Below are 25,149 nucleotides of genomic sequence, written 5' to 3' on the forward strand. Positions count from 1 at the left end.
TCCCCAAAAATAAATCATTACCATAAAAGCATGCAATGCCAAAACTTTTTTTAGAGCGTTTTTTCTTTATTCCCAAAGTAACTGGATTTTAGAGCCGTCTCCGTTTCATTACTTCCAAGTAACAGTCGGTGGTGCTGCTGCAACTGAAGTTGCCTCTTCCCAGCACATCGTAGGCTTTTCACAATAGTGATGCTAATTGTTTAAGTCATTTCACCCAGCAGCTTGCGCATCAGGACATGTCTCATCTTGTGGAGTAAAATGCAATGCTGCTCTGAAGACAATTTGAGCTAGTCAGGACTCTAGCTTTGTACTGCAGCTTTGCCCTCCAGCTTTCCCAAATTATTCCCGTCTTCGCTGCTACAAGCCTTGCCTAACATGCGTCCTTTATTCAAGAGAAATCTTGACCAATGGATGGGAGATCGCAGATATACCCCAGGGATTACCTCAGTGTCACTGCTCAACAGAGCACAAACAAATAAATGGTATAGTTCCCCATACTAAAGGGTGGCGCAAAGCCTAAAACTATATAGGCTAGGCTTGTAAATGCCCTCGGGCAGATAGCCTAGTATGAACCTATGAACCTATGAACCTATGTCGTGGTTATAAACAGTAAATTTAAAATCAGGTCAACGCCGTTCAGCAATGAAATAAATACATCTAAAAACTTCCCAAAGGAAGGAAATACCGTTCCCCTTCGGTCGCCGTTGCTTCTAACACTCTTCCCAGATAATTCAGATTTCATTTTATTAAATTTATTGCCACTGTAAACGCACGTTCGTGCTGTTCAAACGCTAAGTACAAGTACTCCTTTGAGAGTTCAGTATTACGACTGAAGTCAAGTAATATGTTAATAAGAATCCCACTGAATGTAAATAGTATATTTCTAATTATATTGCTATATTCTTTTTTTTTCAAAAAAAAAAACAAAAAAACATTGCTGTTTTATATTTTATGAAATGGTGTACTGTATAAACCTTTATTAAGTTCTTTTTAAATAGAACCCTTAATCTTAACAATTGCCAATATACAAAAACTAAAATTAATGAACTCTAATATCATACTCACATGCACTAGCCAGAAAACGACTATAGTACTTTTTCCAAGTTTTTATAACTTCTTACTTCCCAAAGTCTGTAGAGAGATAGCAAAAGTTTATAATCCGCCACTAGTTTAATCCAATGTGCACCTAGTACACCTATCAATGCATCACCAATACTTACTTTTCCCAAATATAGCCTTTCTTTTCACAGTAAAACATCCTAATAATATCAATACAATAAGTCCAACACAGGAAAAAAGTCCCGCTAATCTAAATCAAGGAGGAGCTTCTCCAAAGAAACTTTCCTAAAGGAACTGCGTGGCAACCAATCTCAGTTTCCTCTGTGGTAACAGACACTTCCTGCGATTTTGACAAGAATGAGAGTAGGTGGAGCTTGCAGGGATACGCCAATGGGGGCGTTCGTTTTTTCAGAATCCGCGCTGGATTTCTGCGGGAGACCGAACTTGCTTGCGGGATCGAGTGGTGCTGCTGTGCTTCAGACAGCTGACGGAAGAGGCGGGTAAGGTGGTGGTGACGTCAGCGAAGCGCCTCTGTACCGAGGGGAGGTGTTGGGGGGGTGAAGAAACGGTGTTATCCCAAAGTAACGGCAAGGTAGTGAGTTGGCAATCAGATAAAACTAAACCTTGAACGGATTTTGTATTGTTCCTTTCTACTAACCTGCTCGAAGTTAGCAGCACAGGTAAGTGTCAAGTCTGTTCTCTCTGTGAGGATGGAGGGAAGGTGAAGGGAGGAGGTTATTATCACTGTGTGTGAGAGGTATGGAATGCATATAACGGAGAAGGAATTTCGAATTTCCTTAGTTCCCGAAAGTGAGGACCGTATTGTGTTGTAGGTCTATCACACAAGTGGAGATCCGTAGGTGATGTATTGTTTAGGTTTGTATGGGGCTTCTTGGTCACCTACGTGAGGTGAGGTCTCTGGGGAGGGGCTGTTCCTCCTGTGCTGGGTAGTAGACAGCTTCAGATGAAGACAGTATATGGCTGTACTTGGCAAGACGGACACCGGGGCTGGCGAACTGGGATGCTGCTGATCAAGGGTACATGAGGAGTAGGGTTGTTTGGTATGGTCAAAGTAAAGGGAACAGGGAGTGCCCTGGAATATAGGCGAAGAAAACAGCTGGGCAGGCCGGTTGCTCCAAGAAGGCAGTGCAAGTTAGAAATGGCAGCAATGTTTGTACGAAAGGTACTGATGAATTCATTGTGGTAGCTAAATGTGGTAATAGTCCTTGATTGCCATCTGTTCCTTCAAAGCTCTTGTTTTTCTTGAGGTGGAAATGGATGTCGTACAATCAATAAAGGCATAATTTGTCAGCTTCACGATTGTAGTGACGCACGAGACGTTTGACAGCAAGGCATCCTGTCAGAGTAACGGAGTTCGAGTCTGGTCCGTGGGGTGTAGGAATGTGCCTGAATTGTATGCTTGCCAAACAATACGAAGTACATTATAAAATTGGGCAGCAGCCAAATAGTTCTCTTCTTGTGTTTAGAAGCGGTGTTGCACAGATTAGAAACGCGTGTAAGGTTTGCTAAGATGAAGTTTGTGTATGCCAGGTTTTGAATGTGTTTATCTTTCATTGGAATGCAGCGTACTGTGAATATAATATATTCCATGGTTACTGCTTTAAATGTGACTACAGGGTTTGTAATTAAAATGGAGTTACTTTTGAGTTCTACTTTACATATTAACAAATGGTATCGTGTTCACGATTTTCGTTTTGTGTATATCGTAATGTTTGATTTAAACTATGAAGCAAGGTTGTGTTTGTTTTTGTAATTATTGATTAGATGTGGCAGTTCTGTATTTGTATGCCTAGTTACAAAGATAAGCTGTGTTCACGGGTTAATTGGCACATGGAAGCAGTGTTGCAGTGCAGTGAATTTCAGTTTTGTAGTATATGAGGAAAAATGGTCTTGTTAGAAGTAAATTTTTGATTTGCGTTTTTTCTACAGTATGCATTCAGGTGTAGTGTGTATCTTTATGGTAACCAGGCACAAGGACACTGCTTTCCATGCTTACTGATGGGATGGGTGTATGTTTCTTTTTTTTTTTTTTTAACTGAGTAAGGAATGTTGGGGATTTAAACTCCCTGTAGAAACTTATTACTCCAGGGGAAATTCTTAATTCTTTGCAGACCACATTGGAAAGGGTGATGCTTCCGTTCACCTCCGCCCAATTCAGGAAGTTATGTTTAAATTATTTTCCACCCTTAAAGTTACTTTCATTGGAGCCTGAAAATTAAGTGTGGAAATTGGAAGATGATGCATAAAGATTGCTGCTGGTTACGCTGTGGCTGTAATATATTAATTTCAATAACATCACAGTTGTTTTAATTTGTTGCATACCTTTTTCAAGATGAGAACTGGTCTAGGCTTGATGTATTGTACTGCCCCTGCAAATCTTGGGGGATCCACACATTTTTATTTTTGTATTTATTTATTTTTTTAATGCTTGCAACTGTTTTGACTGAGTAAATTGCTCAACCAGACCAAGACCCATGGATGACAGCATTAGGCATTTGTGGCTAGGACTAACAAATTAAATATGTACCTCTCAATATATATATATTGACTATACTGTGCATGATGTTGTTATTGAATAGAGTTGTGCGAGTCTTTATTACATTGTATTGACATAGCAGTGATGTGTAACAGTGTCGTCTTCTGTCACTAAAATACTGTGTTTTAAGTTAGAAATCTGATTTTTAAGGTGGGATATGGAGGTTAATGACAGAACACTGTGCTCATCACTGAAGGCAGTAGTATGTGCGGTGTATCTTTGTTTCTGGAAAAAAGTGTGGTATTATCATTCTTATTTAACATCAATATTTGTTTGCTTTATGTTAAAGTTTGCTTCTGTGGCATAATTTGTTTTTCAACAGTGTAATTTGATGTTATTAATAATGCAAACTTTGACAATGCTATTGCTACTGCAGATGTGTGGAGGAGACAGGAAAAGGATTCTAGAAAAGTATGTGTTTACTATAGTTACTGGCCTTCTGATAGATGACCAGGCCATCTTGCACATTTTAGCTATTCCTGTTATTTCCTCTGTTTATGGTAACCAGGATTCTTCTTCCCCATAAGAAGTACTCCAAGGTGACATTTGTTGTTAAAATATGGCTTGTTGATCAGGGCAGTATTGGAAATAAAAGACCAAGACTTCTGCGTTTGGTAACTGTATTGTAAATTGAAAAATTTTATGTGGCTGGATAACTGGGTGTAGATTAATTTTTTTTCCTAAAAAATTTACTAGGATTGGCAGAAATAAGTGCATAAAGTCATTGGCTTAGGTAGGACATTTCGTTTTTCAGAATGGTCTGACTGGTGATGGACAATATGCGCATGTGTTATATCTCCGTAATAATTGCAAATAGTACATGTATATTTAAATCCATAGTAGGTGTGGCTCTGTTAGTATTCCATGTTTGTTGTATACTATTTATATACTGAGCTAACTATTTACATGTAGGGGCTCAGAATGCATAGGCCTATAATAGCAAAAACAAAAAAAATGATTGAAAATTACAGGAAAGTGTGAAATATTGAACATTTCTTCTCTCTACTCCTTTACTTGCCCCCCCCCCCCCGATTATTAACACTTCAAGTGATTGCTAATGTTTTGTATGTGTGGAACGTTACATGTTTGTTTGTGTGTGCATTATGCTAATAATGGACACCAATGAAAGGTGTGATTAAAAAACATTTATTACATGTGAAGTGTAAACTTTATCAATGTCCTTCCTGGATCAGGCGTTTATCACATCTCTGTTTGCGTCATCCTTTAAGAAAACTCTGCCAAGGCATATGTAGACAAAATTTAATTAATTGAAAATGGAACGGAGGGGTGAAAGATCAGAAAAGTAAAGCAGGAACTGCAACTAACCAATTGGAAACCGACATTACTAGTAAAACATTTCTTAACCTGTCTGTGCACATAAAATTAAACTATTTAATTTTGTAATATAACCCCCACGTACTATTAAAATGATGCACCAATTAACTGTTTTATTATTTTTGTGAATTAAAGTTTGTGGGGATTTTTATCCATTGGCTTGAGTGGAATTTGTACCTGGGGCAACTTGAACCGTGCCAAAGTGTTTTTTTAAAATGCATACATGTATGTAGTGCATTACACTTGGTGCAGGGACTAGAGTTATACATAAAACTTGCGGTACGTGGAAAAAATTATAATGCTGACTTCATGATTATACTTGTTTGCATATATTGGATGGGTTGTACTAAGTATATAACTGATGTATTAGTGCATTTTGTATTCCATAGTACAACAAATACATATGATATGTTATAGAAGTCATTAATTCTGTTTAATAGTTTGACAGTAAATAAGGTGTTAAAAGGTGAGATATTGCAGGAGAAATGGTTATGTACAAGTGAAAGGGAGGTATAAGTAGTTTAGAAAAAGTTTGAGATCAAGAAAAGTGATGTTAGAGGGAGTTTGTTTAGAGATGCTGTAAAGTAGAGGTAAGCTAAAGAGAAATTACAGGAATGTTTTTAGTAATATTTTTTTTCTTGGGGAGGTAGCCACCTACAAGATGACCCATTCATATAAACATGTGGAAACTATGTAAATCTGTGTTTAGCAGACAGTTACTGTATTTCACTAAAATAAATGCAAGTAGTAATTTAAACATAAAAGGTGTAAAAGAATTGCTAAATGGAATATGTAAGGGTCTGGTTTGTGTGCTGTATGAAATGTCTTGTATTATAGGATCAGGAAACCTGATTTGTAGTACATGACTTTTCATCATGAAACTTAACCTGCATTGCAAGGTGTTTGCTAACCCACCCACAAACGTCTGAACGTCATGAACTCGTTTATGTTTGTGGATACATGTATTTATGTGTTGTGTATCTGTGCACACGTCCGCATTACATATACATGTTGGTGCTGTGTGTTTATATTTGCACATGTATACAAAGACCACATTTAACTGATACTTGGTTTTGATGATAGGAAAATATAATATAGCAAAAATGCTGTGTTAGCAAAGTTTAGATTTAACAGTTCAGCGTAGTGCAAGTAGTAGGTTGTTGCAATTGTGAAGTTAATATCTTTGTGGATCTGGAGGAGATGGTCAGCTAATTTCCAAAGGTAAGATAAAAGGATTTCGGAGCTACTGTGGATATGTGATGGCCAAAAGAAAAGGGAAGGTGCCTTTGGAAATTAGTTGAGCCAGATAGATTTCTGATATGATGATCACCATGTAATGAATTTATTAACAGTTCTGCCTATACCCTTTACGACAATGTCCAGTTTGGAAGAGTGTGTCACCTGTACGGTGTGATGTGGAAATATTTTGTTTACAAAAAATGAACTTTACTGAATTTTTTTTCATGTTTAGTTTGAGACCGTTGCCCTTCTACCAATTGTTAACATGGTCTAACTCAAGTTGAGCAGCTACAAGTTATTTGGGGAGCATGTAACATACAGTTTATAGCATCTGCAAACTTTGATATCTATGTACCATGAATGTTGGTTTTAAAATGTGGCACATAAGAGAGCCTTATGGCCCAGCACAGGTACCTCCCCCCAGAAGTGACACCTTTGACCCTAACCATGTGGGTTCTGTCAATCGACTGGTTTGCCGTCTGCTGCATAACATAAGACTTTTTTAAGTTTAAAATTAAAATTCCGTCATTGTTGTCTGCATAGAGAATAGGCTGTAGGCACTGTATAACCACTATCCATTGCTTTGGTGTCTTTTTCAAAGAAATTTAATAAAATGATGAGGCAGTCCCTACTTTTGACAAAAAGTTGAATTGATGAGGGTCTATGTCCAGATTCCCTCTTGCCTTATGCGTTCTACAGCTTTACATATGAGAGTAGTGAGTCTTGTGGATGTATGTTTTACCATGGCCCGTTTGTCAGGTCTCTTGTTTTAATCCCTTTATAATTGCTGTTTTTCAAGCTTTAGTATTGTAACCAGCTGTTGAAGGATGTTAATTAGGGGTTCAGATGCTCCATATTTAGCTGATATGCTTGTGGCCTGATATCGTACCAGTTTGACTAAGATGGTGTTTGCTTTTGAGAAGGCTGAGAGGACATGTTCTGTAGTAATTATACAGGATGGTTTGGCCTTATCTGTGGAATAGTTTAAAACCGTTTGTGAACTAAAACGTTCACCAACCTTGTCAATTATGGTATTAGCGGTTTCCTTTAGGTCACAGGGGGTTCTATTACTGTGGATTAGCTTTGAGCATTGTTGGCTGTTAAATATGGATATTTTGTTCAGGAAGTTATTTTTCATTTCAGTTGTATCTTTATGTTTTGTATTTATCTTTTAGCTTCTTAATGATGCCTTAAGCTCTTTGGTAGTTTGCTTAGGGGTGCTGTTAAGGTGAGTAGACTGGGATTTTCTATTGGCATTAATTTCTTTCTCTTGTTGCATAACCTCTTTGTACTGTTATTCACCATGGGGGGGGTTGTTTTAAATTTCCCATTGCCTTTAAGTGCAACTATTTAAGCGTGAGTATAAGTTGGAGCATAAGAGCTTTATGATGATCTGAATGTGATTTTGATTTTATATTATTGGATAATGGTAACTTAGCAGTGTTCCCTACGAAGCCAGGGTGTGTGTAGTTTATGGAAGCCCATTGTTCATTTTGATTCATGGTTTGTGGCTATTGCACACACTGTAATGGCTGTGTTATGGTTATGAAGTGTATGCATAGTGGAGTCCGAACTGCTTTAAAAAGCTGAACAGTTAATGGAATTTGTTGGGTACCATAGGAGTGCTGCAGTGATCATAGGAGGTTACTAGGCTATTGGCCCTGAGGCCCGTATAAGCCTAGCCAAGAGTTTAGCCCATGTTTAGACAAATCAGCACTCAATGCCCCTGTCCAGCAGCGACATGGGTGGAATCCCAGGGGTATATTTCCTGTTTACCATCCAGTTATCCAGGTTGCGCTTAAAAAGGGGTAAAGAGGTACTCTACTCTGATGTGGAGAGGGAGTTTAATCCATAGATGGGTAAGTCTCTGGGACACTAATCTGTCCTGCCAACAAGTCTTGTTGTTGTCACAGATTGAGGCCGCACATGTGGGTTACTGGAGTGGAGCTTGGCTTGCGGATATGCAGCAGTCCCATCAAGGTGGGGTCTGTGATCACCTTGTATACCAGACAGAGTTTGTATGAAACTGAGTAGAGGGAATCTGTGAATGGTAGATGTTTGAGGCTGTGGAGTCTACTGGTGAGGAACCTCTGTGGTCTCTCCAGCTGCTGCATGTGCTTTGTAAGGTACATGCTGAAAGGGGCATTGTACTCAATAATATGGGCCTTATGTTATGTCCTCCTTGTCCCTGGATGAGATACCCCTACTTATGAGGTGGGCCATGTAGAAGGCTTTCCATACAACGGAAGCAACATGGTGGTCAAAAGTCAGGTTGCTATCAGCCTGGGTGCCCAAATCCCTCGCGACTGATTGTGTACTTGTGACGTTATTCAAGTGATATTTTTTGGCACATCACTCTCCAAAGTGGATGATGCATTTTTTTGGTATTCAGCTTGAGGCCATGTTTCTGGCACCGGTCATTTGTCTGAATGAGACACTCTTGGAGAATGTCCACATCACTAGGGGAATTGATGACAGCACCTAGCTTGCAGTCCTCTGCAAACTTGGGCAGACATAGCCCACTGGTTTTGACCTTCACCTCCGAAAAGTGTATTCCAAATAAGAGGCCCCAAGACCAAACCCTTGGGCATGCCACTTGTTACGGTCAGTGTAGCATCAAAGGCTTTGGCCAGGTCAAGGTAGGCAGTGTGCACAGTCTTCCCCTCGTCCATGGTTTTAGTGACTGTCTCAAAGAAGTCGACCATATTTAGCAGACAAGATCTCCCCTTGAAGCCAAACTGTGTGGAATCAAGTTTTGGGAGGTTGCCAAGTCTTTGTTAATGAGGTCCATGATAATCCATTCATGGTCTTGCAGATCAGGCTAGTTAGGCTGATGGGTCTATAATTTCCCGGATTGGTGGATGTTCCACTTTTGTGTAAAGGGATGACAGTGGCTGTCCTCCACTTAGCTGTGATGCAGACAGTAATCTGGCTTTGCTTGAATAGGGTGTCCAATGGTGCTGCAAGTTCCTGCCCAAGTTCACATAGATGCATCCTGATATGTTATTGGGTCCCATGTAGGCTGTATTTTTTGCCATTGAGAGAACAGTGATGATTTGTTCCCTAGATATAAGAGGAAAGGGCCAGGTACTGTAGGTGTCCTGATTTTACTGATGGTGGGGAACAGAGGGGTAAAGTTTTTGCTGATCTGTCAGCCAGCAAGTTTGCTATATCTATGGCATTTGTGTCCTTGACCACCAGTTCTGAACAGATCTGGGTGCTTCCTTTGAGGTTGCAGACATATGTGAAGAAGGCCTTATGAGTGTCTGTAGTAGATGCGTCCAATTTGGACTCTGAAGTTTGCTTTGAAGGATTTCACTAGTGCTCTTATTTGCTTGTTCAGGTTAAGGAGACATTGCTTCCAATTGGCCACCTTCTGCTTTTTGGTCTTGGACAGCAGTTTTTTCCTTTTATTATAGAGTTTATTGCAGATGTCCACCAGACAGGTTTACTCTTCCTTGTTGAGGATGATTTAGTCCTGTTGGGTATTCCTGATTCCATGCATCTTGTATAAATGCTTGTATAGTGATCATATATTCCATGGTCATGATGTGGCCATGGAAGGTATGTGAAAGGGTTCTGAAAGCAAGACGTATGTTGCGATATGGGGTAGGTGGATGAACTGAAAGCGGTGTAGGCTAGGGAACTAGTAGTTAATGATACTTTTGGTCCATGACATCATTCACTAGTCTTTCATGGAGGGATTTAATTTTATGTGGTTGCATGATGGCATGTAATGTTGTCTTAATCAAAGCTGGCTTCAGATTTATTATTTCCTGCTCACACTTGGCAGTAGAGCATAGGATCGGAGTATGTACAGTGTGCATAAATACTTGTAATGTTAAGAATACTCTTATCTTTGTTATATGTAATGCTGGATAAAACATTACTATGACATGTTTGTTTCTCCTGCCAACACCAAATTCCACAGCTTCTTTCACCTTATCCTCACATGGGGAGACACGCCAGGGTGTAAAGACCTTTTCTAGTACTAGATGACACAGCTTCTGCTACACCATGCTTCTTCATCAGTGGAGACACCCCAAGGATACTTGTGGTTTAGAAATGTCAACACATTGGACTTTTGTCTCTTTTTTTTTTTTTTTTTCCTCTGCTGGACCTGTGTGATGGAGTCCCTTCCTTTACACAGCTGGCCCATTCATTCTGTCAGGGTAGAGGACCAGGTATCTCTGGGTTAGACAGGAGTCTTACAACTCACTTGCTCCTGCCTGGGATGCCTAATCAGCCCATTCATTCCTCCTAAGATGACAGTCTAGCAGTAGGGAGCAGACCAGCTTCTAGGTCTGACAGAGCAGCTTATTCTCCTTGGAGTTCCCATTCCCAGGAGCAGCTGTTTTTTGAGTTCATCTGTGTTCTGCCTATTGCAGTAAGAGTGTTTTTGCACACTGAATCTCCCCAGTCACCACAACTGCAGAGGGACAGCATGTGCTTGGCAAATGTCTAGTGCTGTCACCCAAGTGGTGACTCAGAGCTGCCTCCCTCCCCTCAGGGATGACAGACTGTCAACAGTAACTCATTCTCCTCTTCCTGGCTTGGCTGCACCAGTGCCATAGTCACTAAATTAATTTTCTTTTTCCCTAGCCCTACCATCCTCACACATTCCCACATGTACTGTGCTCAAGCATGATGTAGTGAACTTGCAAGAGGTTGACAGCAAAGGGTATCTCCTCACTTCCACAAGGGTTGCTCCTCCCTTCAAGCATCCCTGTTCCCAAACCACAGGAGGTTTTCTTGGTATTCATCAGAAAAATTGCCACTGCCAAGTGTACTACTGAACATGTGCAGTCCTTTCCACTTCCTTCCAGGAAAGGCATGTGTTCCTGCCTCCCTAGCTTCTTCAGTACCAGGTCTTCTAACTGAATCTGTGTCACCTGTGTCACAGTCAGGGATATATTCTGTGTCACCTGTGTCACAGTCAGGGATACATTCTGTGACGCAGAGCCATGATTTTGAAAAAGTTGCAGCATCCTTTTAAAATGGTTGCCAGCTCAGAGGTTAACAGTCTTGTCAGAATGGTCTGGGATATAGTGGTCTCACAGAGGGCGTCCTCAGTTTGCTTCTTGAGGTCTTGCCTGGCTACTCCACTCTGGATGCAGCCTGTGTCACCTGTTGCTTCATGTGTCTGCACAAGTGAGTGACATTTATATCCAGGTGTTATTCCATTCCCTTCTCGGACTATGATTCCTTCACCTTTCTAGATATCCCACCCCTTTGGAATGCTGTGGTAAGAAAATGGATTGAAAGACTTGCAGTTGGTATCTGTACGTAAGAAGTAACAAATCATTTTAGGACATAGGCAGCCAAAAACTGCAAGCAGTTCTAAAAATGTAATTCCTTGGTTAGAATTTTTTGAATTGTAACCTGATTTTATGTATGGTCCTTAACTGTATACATCAATAAACCAAAACCACCTTGTTCTATGGGAAAGATCAACTTGCCCATTTAACTTTTGCCCTCTTCCCCTTCGAGATAAATTTTTTCAACTCTTTTTATTAGTTATTGTCATTAACTTTTTCTTTGGTTGATTAAAAATATGCCTGATTCGTGTATAAAATTTTAAAAGGACTAAAAACATTTTCATTGCTTGTATCTTAGTATCCAGATCTACAAATGAGAGCTTCCAGTTTCACAGTCTTTTTATATTCTCTTATGTTTAGTCTCATCTTTAGCTGCCATAACAGAAGGCTTTTTAATTCTCCTACAAACTTTAGTTTTATTATGTTTCCATAAATATGGGTATTGCTGAACCAATTTTTTATGTGGCTACTTAACTTACAGCTATAGCCTTTGTTTTATCTTCATTAATTTTCTATCCTAAAAAGGCTTTGAACAGTCCGAAAATACACGATATTGAGATGTCCTTTTCTGGATTTATCAGGTACAAAATAATTTCATCTGCGAATAAATCCAACTTTTCTTGATTACCATAACAATTATATCCTTTCATTTCTGAGTCGCATATTTTCTTTGGCAATAACAAGGGGGAAAGAGGCACTCTCTCTTGTGTGGTTCCTCTCTTCAAACACAATTTTTCAGAGGAACCCTTCTACTTTAATTCATGACTCTGGTCCTTTCATACAATAAGGTTTAATTAGGCAAATATATCCGGGAAAGCAGATGCTTCTATTGCCCTACTCTTAAAATCCCTGCTTACTTTGTTGAATGCTTTCTCTGCATCAAGACCCATCAAAACAGTGGTATTTTCTTACATTCTGCTTCCCTCTAGATCATCATTGTTACATAAATGTTGTCAAATGTTTGCCTCCTCCATAAAACCACATTGATCAATAACTATCAATTTTGGCAACACTCTTGCCATTCTTTTTAGCTAGTATATACATGAACACTTTTTTTTTTATATATAATTATAGTTTAAAACTGGAATGGTTCGATATGAAGCTGGGTCTGATGGGTCTTTACTGTCCTTTGGTAATATCGCCACCACAACTTTCTTACAAGATGTTGGTGCTTCCTCTCCTTTTTAAAATACTGTTTAAAATTTTCCAGATCTGCATCACTTTCTTCTTTCTTAACTTCCAGACTTCCACAGGAATGTCATCTGTTCCTGGGGACTTTCCAAAGCTTGATTATACATCACCGTTTTTCGTATCCCCTCCTATCTTAACTGTTTGCTGAACCTCTGTTACCTCTAACATTGGCATGATTAAGTCCTCCATAAATGTTTCAAATTGTGCTTTTTCTTGATTTCCATATTCCTCTGATTTTATACAAATGTTCATAAAATCTTATAGCTCAACAGCATCTTTCCCTTTTTATTTTCTACCCTGTTTTTAAACTGCATTGTCATTTTGATCCCACTACCTGTAACTTCTGAAGATATTTCTAGCTTCCCTAGTAACTCCTGGATAATTCCCACTACCCATTATTTAAATTCCTCCCTTTTTAACAGCTAGTTGGGAAAGCATCAGTGTCTCGTTTTTACTTCATTACCCCACATTTTATCTTGTTTTATGTTGTTGTATGATCTGAAATAGTTATTGGATGTGTGTCAAAGCTTTCCATCAAATGCCAATGTTCTTGTGAAATATATTTTCTAAATAGTGTAGTCCAGTTGTACCTTTGGGAGTAATATGTAATGGAGTTCCTATTACTTAATTCACATATTCTGTACTACATAGTTCCATACATTTATTCAGAAGCCTACCCTCTTGTTATATTTTCTGCTGTAGGTTCCCCCAATACATCATTGCTATTGTAAATCAAGTTCCAATCCTCACCTATAAGTAATATTCCTTGCTAAAAGCTGATTATCTTCCACATTTTTTTAGCTCCGTAATAGCAGTTTTTCGTGGAGTATAAATACACACTATCTTAATTCTCACTTGACAGTAGCTCCTTACCACAAATCTACAAATGGTCTTTTTTTCTCCTCTTTTATCACTATTGAAATAAATCCTTTTCATCAAATTCACGTGGTCATTTCTATGTCTTCTGTAGCCTTTCTCTTGCACTCGGTATTATTTAATGTAATCAGTACTCTTTCCTTTTTAACTATACCTGTAAAGCCATTTATATACGAGTAGCCTAGCCATTATGATAAAAAGCTAGTGATTTACATGTATTATACAAAACAGCTTTTTTTTGAATGTGTATTTCTGACTGTTGTGTTATATGTACACAGTTAAATGTTTTGCAGTCTGGTCTTTTATAGAATTGTTTCTTATCTCCTTTTGAACTAAATACGTAATATATATGTGTGTGTGTGCATATTTATTATTTTATTTATATATATATATATATATATATATATATAGATAAAGAGAGATCTAGACTTTATGGATGTGTGTGTAATGTACATAGTTTGTATATATATATATATATATATATATGTGTGTGTGTATAAAATAGGTGTGTGTGTGTGTGTGTGTGTGTGTGTATGTATATATATATATATATATATATATATATATATATATATGTATGCATATATATATATATATATATATATATATATATATATATATATATATATATAAAATCTATAGAGAGAGATGTATAGATTTTTTATATATATAAAATAGGTGTGTGTATATATAGGTGTGTATTTATATTACATATATATATATATATATATATATATATATATATATATATATATATCCATCTTATATACAATATCTGTATATATACATTGGATATAAAAAGTTTACACACCTCTGTTAAAGTGCCAGGTTTTTGTGATATAAAAAAATGAGGCCACGTTAAATCACTTCAAAACTTTTCTCACCTTTAATGTGACCTATAACCTGTACAATTCAATTGAAAAACAAATCTGTTCTTATTCATTCCATAAACACGGCGGGAGTATTTTAGATTTATGTGTTCGGGAGCTTTTATAATTTTTTTTTTCCCCTTCTCAGCTGGTTTGAAACCAACTTTTATATTGACAAGAGTGTTCGCATACCAAGAATGCTGACACTTTTTTTATGTACAAATAAGTTAAGTTTTGGTGTGCTAAACATAATCTTTAATAAAAGGATCATAATTACTATGCATTAATTTGTAAATGAAACAAAACCGAGAGTAGTAACTCAATGATAGGTTATTTTGCCAGTATAAGCAAACCTGATGTAAACAAGATCCACCTTAGACCCATATGGACGGGTCACAACAAAAAAGTCAAAAATTGAGTTTGTGCTGAACCTCAGACCCACTGAGCTACATTCTCTGTGTTACTGATGCAAAAAGACCACGTGTATGTTAACACAAGTCAGATAAACCAGTTGGCAAAAAATGAACATAAACAATCCTTGTGGAGAAGGGTACTAAAAATGAAATGTATAAGAAAATAATAAAAACTGTAAACATACATTTTGTGCCCAGAATCCAGGCCTAGACAGTAGTACAAATGACGTACTTACAACTAACATTCCAGCAGTAGTCAAATCTAACAATATAAATCTAAAACAAGGAGTTCAGTTGTAAATATAGCAGATGGACCATGGAACAAGACCCTAAGCTGCCTAAAATGAATAGTACAAATCTAAACTAAGACGTGTTAATAAAACAAAGTCCATATAAACTGGAGGACAGAACTAGTAATTAAATCCTAGTGTGTCTGCAGACAAGGTGTAACAAAACTCCCTTTATTAAAGGGCATTTAGCTTGGCACCAAGGTGATGGCAAGACCCAAGAAAAAGTAGTTTAAGAACCAGAGTAATAAACCTAAAAGAAACAAAAGACAAAAAATCTGAGAACCAAAGTGAAAAAGAGGTTCTGTGTGGTTTTCATGTGGTTACCTTTGACTACATTTTGGTTTACTACCTGGTGGACTGTTATTTGAATAAAAATCAGTTTGTTCACTGACTCCATCTATCCACAACTCCTTTTTCTCATTTTTTGCACATGGGATGGGGGTGTCACTTCATCTCTGTTGTGGTTGTTGTTCCATACCATGCATTCACACGCATACCCATTCTGTCCACCTACTGAATGTCTTTGGAATGTGGGAGGAAAACGGAGCACCCAGAGAAAACCCACGCAAACACAGCAGGCATGCAGACTCCACACAGATGGTATCAGAGTCGAGAATCAAACCGGGGGAACCTGTAGCTGTGAGGCAACAAAACTGTAGACTCTCTTTTCACAGACTGTAGCATAGAAAATACTTGCACTCCATGCAAAGCATCCTGTGGTTACTTCTCATGGAATTCTGTATACGCTTTGGGTGCTTTAAAAGGAGGATAAATGCAAGTGCTTGTTAAAAGCATCTGCTTTAGTTGGTGGTAGCTCCAGTGGATGTAAAAAGATATCATGGCACCTATAAAAAAAAAAAAAAGTAGGGAAAGTGCCTTGATGCTCTGGCCAAATTTTCCCCAGTAGTATAAACACCTCGGATCTCCACTGAAAAGAGGCTACTAGCTTAGTGGGACTTTTTTTATTTTTTGGGGGGGGGGGTCATTCATCAGAGATTAATTCTTGATGCTTTCCTTTAAAAAAAAATAAAATGCAACTGTCCAGTTGACAAAAAGGGCATAGAAGTATAGCTACAAAATAGGTTATCAAATTTTATAAAAAAAAAATAATCTTGGAACAGTGGTAGACAAACTTTGTTATTGTATGTTTACCAAAGTCACAAAATCCAAAACATCTAAATGGCATGTTTGTTAAATCTAGTGAGATCATTGTACCACTTTATGCTTTATTGATCTGACCCAGTTTTTGAATTTTACTGCATTTTGCAGCCTTTGAAGCAGCCACTTGAAAAGCTACAGTTCCAGAATGTGTCTGTGTTTTCAGTGAGAGAATGCTGAGGTTTCTCAGTCTCTCAGAAATACTATGTACCTTTACTGAAGGGATTTCCAGAACCTTTACCCATTGCTCCAGTTCTGTCAGCTTTGGAGGATGTGTGTGTCACTGCCTGCAGTTTTCCTGATATTCAGCCTACTGCCCCTAAAAAGGCAGATAGAATGTATAAATTTTCTCAGTCTTAGGTTTTTATACACTCTTCCCAAACCTGACCCAGCATCTTCAGGCTTTTTATTTCTGTATACTTTCGTCCCAAACCTGACCCAGCATCTGTAGCTTTAGCTAATCGTACTGCTGGTAAACAGTTATCTTACTCATTCTGATATTGACAAGGAAATTTATTGATGAGTATGGGGAAGTTGGTGTATACTTAATACAACTTCGACTTTCAGAACTTTGGATTGCCAGGCAAACCTGTTGATATTTGCTCTAATTGTGGAAGTATAAGGAATGATTTGGTCTACAGTTTCTTCTTGTGAGGAAAAATCTGATTTAGTTTCTTCTGTTGTAGTAGACACTGCTCTCAGTTTACAGTGTTTGACTCCATTGAAAATTCGTTCAGGGTTGTGGCCTGTGGTACTGTTTTGAGGAGGTGTGTCTTGCTGCATCCTCAGAACCTGATAGGATGATGAGAATAATGAGATTTTTATTTTCTCTTTTGGATAGATATCTTTTTGATTCCTTTGCTACAGGTGATCAAAATTGCGATGAAAGGGGCAAGTTAAATCAAAGAATATTTAAGATTTTTGCTACAGGTGATCAAAATTGGGATGAAAGGGGCAAGTTAAACCAAGGAATATTTAAGATTTTTCTGTCTACCTTTTTCATATTTTCTAAGGGATTCTTTTATTTCCTCATCCAATTTTGGCATAATGGCGAGGGTGTTCCAAAAAGTATTCATAAACCCCCAAACCCAAGGAAGATCCAACTAGTCAGTTTGACTGTTTAAGGGGCGTTGTTCCCTCCTCCCACAATGACAATTCCTTTTTTCTCTATCAGTTTGAATCTCCTCTTTTTCTCTTTGGCAACAGGTAGTTTCAGACATATGGGTTCTGAATATTATTCATCAGGGTTATATATGGTAGTGAGAGGATATTCAAGGAGGTTATTCTTCATACACCAGACCAGACTCTCTTATTTTCACCGGTTCTTCTTTGAATGGTGTTCCAGGGAGTGATGGAACCAGTTTCTCCTTCCTTGAACAAAACCGTTCCCAACTTGGGATGTTTTTAGTGCCAAAGAAAGAAAATGCTTGGAGTCCAATTCTGGATATTTCTTTTTAGACCTATTTTTGCTGTGCCTAACTTCTAAATGGCAGACTTCAGGCATTTTCTTAAAATTTGTGTGTCTGGATCACTTTCAGTTCTCTGCTTTACCCTTCACTGCACCAAGGATGTTCACAAAGTGCCTTTATCCGATTCTAGCTTGTGGCAGGCCACAGGGTATCCATTTTCTTTTACCATTTTTGACTTGCTTATCTTTGCAGTACCCTTCTCAAAGTGTTACGAATCTTTCACTTAAGTGAGACATCTTTCATAAGCTGGGATTCCAGAAGAACATACAAAAGTTATTTTTGATTTCTTCACAAGGCAGTGTGCTCCTAGTGTGTCAGCTGGACACCTCAGTTCAAAGAGCTTTTCCACTGGAAAAAGGTAGATCTAAATGTAGATCTAGTTCTTAGGTTTTCCACTCGACTTGGATCATTTTTCTGGAATAACTCCAGGATTTTGGGTCTCATGACATGTATATTTCTCATGATAAATCTGGCAAGACTTCACATGAGAAAGATATGATAATATCTGAAGTGTCTTTGGCCCCAGCATCACTGTCCCCCGTCTTTTCAAATCACAGTGATTGGGTTTGTCAGTAGAAAAATTACTTGGTGGAGACAGCAAATATCTGTAAATTTGGGTCCAAAGCAGTTTGTCATCTCAGATGCCTTGGACTTTGTGTGGAGGAGCAGTTTCAGGAGGGATAGTAGTGTAAGGTGTGTGGGACACCAAGGACAGACACAAGCACACAAATATAAATGAGATGCTCGCCCTGATCAAAGCACTTGACTCTCTGAATCATCTTTGGTCCCCTGGACCTCTTCAAGTTGTTATGTCAACAAACAGGAGAGTGGCAGGTTGTACCCCCTTTGCAGACTAGCCACTTTAGCTTAGGATATAGCTTCACAGCACAGTCTCACTCTGCAAGCATCCTACATTCCGTCAGAGCAAAGTTGTGTGGAGACGGAAGAACAGGACAAACGCAGAACCTCACTAATGGAAACGAGATGAGGGGGTTTTCCAAGATATGATCCATTTGTGGGAAGCTCTTTAAGTAGACCTATTTGCCTCCTGTCTGAACAATCCACTGGCAAGTCTCAGCTCAATGACTCTGCATGAAGTTGTTTAATTATTCAATTGTTTTTTTTATATAACTGCTTTATTGTTTTATTTATTAATTGCATAAGTATACAAGTCATTGATTGCTTGTGTATCTTTGTCTGAGGAAGTTTGGATACTAGTCCTTACGAAAGCGCTTACGGAGTAAAGTTTTGGAAAAGGAGAACGTCTGCGAGTTTTGCTGTCTTTTTGTGCTCATGAGTCTTGAGAGTGAACTGTAGTAGTGGTTACGATTGCTAAGTCCCAAGTGAACGAATGTTGTTAGTTTAACATCCCACCCCCAAGCTTTACTGAAGTTTCAGTTACTGTACGATTTCTTTCTGACACGAGTGCCTTGTTTGCTAGTTAACTGCAGATTTCAGTGCATGTGACATACTCCACACATCTGTCAGAAAAGAGAACTGATGGCTTATATTTAGAGGGATCAGACTAGCTTTTATTTTAATGCTGAAGAGCAGTGCCATTCTGTTTTTCATCACTGTAACGTTTAGTATATCTATAGGTAGGCCACTTCAATTTGTTTCCACTAGCTTTTATTTTAATGCTGAAGAGCAGTGCCATTGTGTTTTTCATCACTGTAACGTTTAGTATATATATAGGTAGGCCACTTCAATTTGTTTCCACTTATATAGACAAAAAGCAGGCCATTTTTGTCTTGATAACCTCAACATTGTAGTTGCAGATTACTGACAGAAATTCCTGTATGCTTTCGTAACCTGTTGTAGGACTTGTGTGGGCAAGCATATATGGCAAATGAGATTCTGTGCAACACTTATAAACATTACTTAAGAATTAAAGGAAAACCTATATATTGTACCCTTTTGAAGACTTAGTTCTTCAAAAATGTGAGTGAGGGAAGGTTGAGACATGCATGTACCCTTTGTATAGACAGAGATGACGCACAGTGTTTTCAGGGTCTGGAATTCACCCCCATAACAGCAGACTGTACTCCCTAGAACTTTTGGCATATAATTTTCTTTTCTGTAGAATATGCAATAATAGTCTTAAAACCTGCTCGGACAAAACAAATAATATCTAAAACCATGCATAAGTCACACAATTAGATTAAAAACAGTGCAAATTGGCTCTCTGATCTTGTAGCCCAGGCCGGTATGACCCTAGCCCTGAGTAGTATCTTGCCATCACCCAGAGTGACACCACAGTACAAGGACAAAATGATTGACTTTAACAATTGGCTAAGCTTCTGGTGTCATTCTAAGGGAATCCAGTACCTGTCTGCCTGGGATGACATGATCGACAGACCACGCTGCTTTGCCAGAGATGGCCTGCACCTGTCACCCTTGGGATTCCGGATACTGGCAAAGGCTCTTGCCACCCCTATAGTGCCTTTTTTAGGCAAGGTTCAAATGACAAATTCACCACTGTAACAGGTACAAGCAAGCAAAATCTGAGGGTAATGCTACTCAATGCTAGCAGTCTAAACCTCAAAACGCACTCACTCGAGGCACTCCTTTAAATGGAGAACATTGACATCTGTGCAGTGACAGAGACCTGGTTCAAAGCTCCAGAGAGCACCCCTGCATTACCAGGCTATAATTCATACCACACCTTTCGGCCACCAAACCCGGACCGAAACACTAAAGGTGGAAGCGTGTCCGTATTCATTAAGGATATCCACACCTCCAAGCTAGTTGCTCAGCATAATGCATCCGAGATTATCCAAGTTCAATTAACTCTGGGCAAAACCACAATCCAGATTGTAGCTTGCTACAGACCCCCCATCATGCCCCAGGATTCCCACTCCTCTTTTCTTGATACACTGGAAAATATTAAGGTACAACCCAACACTCTAATAATGGGTGATTTCAACTATCCTACCATTAACTGGGAAAACTACTCATGTGCCAACTCTTTTTTGCTTAACTTTTCTGGAAATTATCAATTCCAACGCTTTGGATCAACTTGCCCACACCCCCCACCAGAGGCAGCAAAATCTTAGACCTGGTCATCACCAACATGGGTGACCGGTGTTCCACACCAGAGGTCAGCTCCTCATTGGTCAGATCCGACCACAAGCTAATCACCCTAGATATCCACATCCCGCTCCACCCCCCATTAGGAAAACAACCATAAAAAATTTCTCCAAAGCCAACTTCACGCTTCTTAAGACAGAAGTGGTAAACTTCATGACACTCATGCAGATGGATAATAGAGGTACGACTGCTGAATCCTACACAAATGCACTTTATAAGCACTTACACGAGTGCATGGATCGAGCTATCCCTAACAGAACCAAGATGCTAGCCTCCAAAAAAAGGAAGCCAATCTGGTGGTCTTCTGCCATAAACAAACTCTACAACAGAAGAAAGAAACTGTTGCAAAAAAAGAGTAAAATCCCACGATTGGAGGAACTCCCTGGTCAGCCTCAGTAAGAAGCTGAGATCCCTCATAAAATTCTCCAAAGCTAGTTATGAAAACAAAATTGCCACTGATTCTAAAGACAAAACACAAAGCATTCTATAGCTATGTTAAAAATCTCAATGGCAACACTCAGATCTGCTCTGAGTTACAGCACAATGACACTAAATATACAGAACCAACTGATATTGCCAACATCCTGGCAGTTAGGTTCAGTGCTAACTTTACCCCCCTCTCACCCCTTAAAGGGCCCATCTTTATACCGGAAGAATGCAAAGTTCCTGTAATCACGGCTGCACAGGTAAAAACTTCACTCTCCAAAGCCAAGAACACAGCATCCATGGGACCTGACAACATCCCAGGCTGCCTTCTACATGAACTACAGAATGAACTGGCACCCCACCTAAGTACCATGTTCAGTCATAGCCTCACCTCAGGCTTTGTGCCCATTGAATGGCGCACCGCGACAGTTATCCCACTCCACAAAGGGGGGGGCCACAACAGACCCCGGGAACTACCGCCCCATTAGCCTGATGAGCCTCGTCTGCAAGGCCATGGAACATATCATCATGGAACTCATAAACAAAGACATTGGAGATCTCCAAACCCTGGACCCCACACAGTTTGGGTTTGTAAAAGGCAGATCATGTCTCCTAAACCTGATAGATTTCTTTGAAGTAGTCACCAAGGCCATGGATGAGGGTAAGGTGGTTCACACAGCCTATCTAGATCTCGCCAAGGCGTTCAACACCATCCTCCACTCTGGAATTATAGATAAACTCACTAAACTAGGTATAAATCCCTGTGTCACAAGATGGGTTGCCAACTGGCTTACTGAAAGAAACCACACTGTGAAAGTAGCAGACTCCAAATCAGACTTCAGACCAGTGACAAGTGGAGCACCACAGGGTTCAGTCCTGGGTCCTCTCCTGTTTGGTATCTACTTCTCTGAAGTACAGGCTAACTAAATTCGCAGATGACTGCAAACTATTAGCCATAATTGAAACTCCTAACTATGTGGACATCCTACAAAAGGGCCTCACTGAGACAAATGCCTGGTGTCAACGACATGGTCTCAAGCTCAATGCCAAAAAGTGCATTGTCATCCCCTTTGGTAAAAATTCTGTACCCATGAACTACCACATAGGCGGTAGTCTACTTCACACCGAAAGTGTGATAAGAGACCTTGGGACACAGGTGGACAGTAGTCTCTCCTTTGATAATCACATCGCCAAAGTGGTCAGGAAATCCTTCTACGTGGCACACCTCATCACAAAAGGTTTCTCATCCAGAAAAAAAAAGAGGTCATTGTTCCCCTCTACTCATCACTCATTAGACCCATTATAGAGTACAACGCCCCTTTTGGTATGTACCTCACAAGTCATCTACAACAACTGGAAAGGCCGCAAAAATACCTCACAAAGAGGATTACTGGCCTCAAACAGATGCCTTACGCAGACCGTCTCAAAAAACTCCAGCTTTATTCCGTTGCATATCGCCTACTCAGAGGCGATCTCTGCCTAACATACAAAGCTATGTCAAACCCAGAGCTGTTGGACATGCTCCACTTAAAGAAATCCCAATCCCTCCGAGCTACATTCTCTCTAGGGACCTAAACCTTGTCACCACAATAAACAGAACATGCTGGGGGGATAGATTCCTGTCCCAGAGACTTCCCATACTCTGGAACAGACTACCTATCTATGTCAAACAGAGCTCCTCATTAGCACTCTTCAAAAAAAATCTTGATTGGATGGGTAATAGGAAATTCACCCCGGGGATCACTTCTGTGGTTCTGCTTGACAGGGGCACAGGAAAATAATTTTCTTGGGTGGCGAAAGCCAGGGTACATTTTTGGCTAGGCTTGTATAGGCCCTAGGGCCAATAGCCTAGTACCTACCTATGAACCTATTAATGCAGTAAAGTACAAAAAAAATCATGTATTATGTCTTTTCATACATATTTGTGGCATGCTGTAGTTTTTTTCTTGTAGTTTAGTGCGTTTCTCGAGAGGATAACTACCAACACTATCCAAAAGCAGTCTTTAATATGTATAGAAAATAAAGCCTTGAATCAGGTAAAAGTAGTTTCTGGGTAACATGTATGCTTTTCCCTAATTCTTCTTAAGATATATCTGATAGCTCTAGGTGTAGTAAATCTAAGAGTATCTTAGAAATGATGGTACTGTTGTCTGAGCTGCCCAGCTTTTACCCACTTTGTTGTAAAGGAGTTCTCTCAGGAGTGGCGTAACTAGGCAAGCTGCTCGCTGTAAACAGGTCTTGGGAGGTATTGGGGACTGGAAAGAAGTGGGAGTCTCTCTAGGTGATACAGTGGATGTTGCTTCAGCCTGTAGCGAACCAGTATACAGTGCTCAGATACGCTTATAGCCCCACCCAAAAATAAAATTACAATGGCATATACTAGTTCAGTTTACTCCATTTAGGTATATGTTTCATTCAACACCTGCTACAGGATTTCCATTCTGTGCAGTGAATGCTGATAACCAGGCTTTGGTCCTCTGTGCTACATCAGGTCCTAGCTTAGCAGCAAGCATTCAGAGGTTTCATACTGCACAAAATGAGTGTAGGTTCCAAAGGGAACAACATTGCCTTACACTAAATAGGGCTGGATGCCTCCCCATTTCTTAGACAAATTTATCTTCATTTTCATGTTCATGTTCAGACTTCTAAACTTGACCCACTGTCTAACATTAGGGAAGGTATTAAAAATGAAGATATTCACTCGAACACAGAGTTTGTCAGAATTATCAAAGTGTCTGGCAGCATTCCACCTGACTCTGTTGAAAGCAGCGCAGAAACATTCTCTACTTGGACTCTTTAAATGTAATTTGATATAGCATTTAACAAAGTAATTCCTTGATTTAAACACATTTGCCTACATCCTGAAAACTCTCCTGCATTCTGTAGCAGATGTTGTAACACAGGTGTAGCAGAGTCAAGCCGTAGTGAAGTATACCCCTTAACGTTAACAGTGTTCTACTCCACTTTACTGTGTCCTGCAAAACACAGTTTTAATGGTGTGTCACTGTCTAGGGCTGTAGTGCTTCTACTGGTGTTAATGCTTTAGTATCTTGATGAGTCAAGTAAATTTTAAGTTATATTTGACCTTTAAACTTGTGTATGTGTACAGAGTACAGCTCTATATGTTGATTCTTCCACCTATATTCATTGTTATGTAGCATGGTGTCTGTTGAAAATGGATTATTGCACTTATACGTATGTTACATTTGTTTAACAGGTTATCACATAATAATTACTGATAGGGTGACTGTCGAGATCATTGAACATGCTACACATGGTGCAGCCATTGTTATTACACTGTACTAAGTTGGAAAGTCCCTCCACTCATTTATTTGTTATTGGGAAGAATTTAGGAAAAAAAGCTCCATTTTTGTGCCGATTTTTATAGGCAATTCTCAGTGGTATTAAATATCCACATTGCAGTGCAGAGCAGTGAGTAAAGCTCAGGTTTGCACACAGTGATTCCCACACCATTCTTAATTGGCATTATGTTTCACAAGGATTGCAGTTTCAGAGTTTTAGCAGTAGCGGTTATCTCTGTCTTCAGAAAGTTGTAGACTGCTTTTTTCAGGTACAGTAATTTTAAAATAGCTGTCTCTGTCCTATCTATAGCTGCACAGATGCCTGATGGTGTAATGTTGCGTTACCAGTAGAGTAACGACATGCTGAGTGAGTGAGGGTTTTATGCTGCATTGTATGGTATATCATTCTCTTTGTGAACTTGCATTTCCAGTTAAGTGGAGCTTGAAGCTCAACACAGTCTAACCCTGGTTTGTTTGGCATTATTTCTAAATCTTGCCTCTTATGTGCTCCCCAACCACTGGTGCCAAATCACAAGCACCAAGTCCCTTGCGTAATA

General features: G+C 39.2%; 2 protein-coding genes across 2 annotated transcripts in view; one reads left to right on the top strand and one right to left on the bottom strand.

Moving 5' to 3' along the window:
• RAD52 (RAD52 homolog, DNA repair protein) overlaps positions 1 to 1,367 on the bottom strand; it is a 574,096-nt gene extending 572,729 nt beyond the window's left edge. The window contains exons 1-2 of the mRNA XM_044087498.1: positions 1,221 to 1,367; positions 1,066 to 1,131 (exon numbers count right to left, since the gene is read on the bottom strand). The gene's annotated coding sequence lies outside the window, so the exon portion shown is untranslated. The remainder of the gene's footprint in view (positions 1 to 1,065; positions 1,132 to 1,220) is intronic.
• Positions 1,368 to 1,562: 195 nt separating this feature from the next.
• Positions 1,563 to 25,149, top strand: part of ERC1 (ELKS/RAB6-interacting/CAST family member 1) — a 3,640,161-nt gene continuing 3,616,574 nt past the window's right edge. The window contains exon 1 of the mRNA XM_044087500.1: positions 1,563 to 1,739. The gene's annotated coding sequence lies outside the window, so the exon portion shown is untranslated. The remainder of the gene's footprint in view (positions 1,740 to 25,149) is intronic.

The sequence above is a fragment of the Protopterus annectens genome, chromosome 11.part0 (genome assembly GCF_019279795.1).
Source record: "Protopterus annectens isolate FY-2018-M chromosome 11.part0, PAN1.0, whole genome shotgun sequence".
NCBI lineage: Eukaryota > Metazoa > Chordata > Ceratodontiformes > Protopteridae > Protopterus > Protopterus annectens.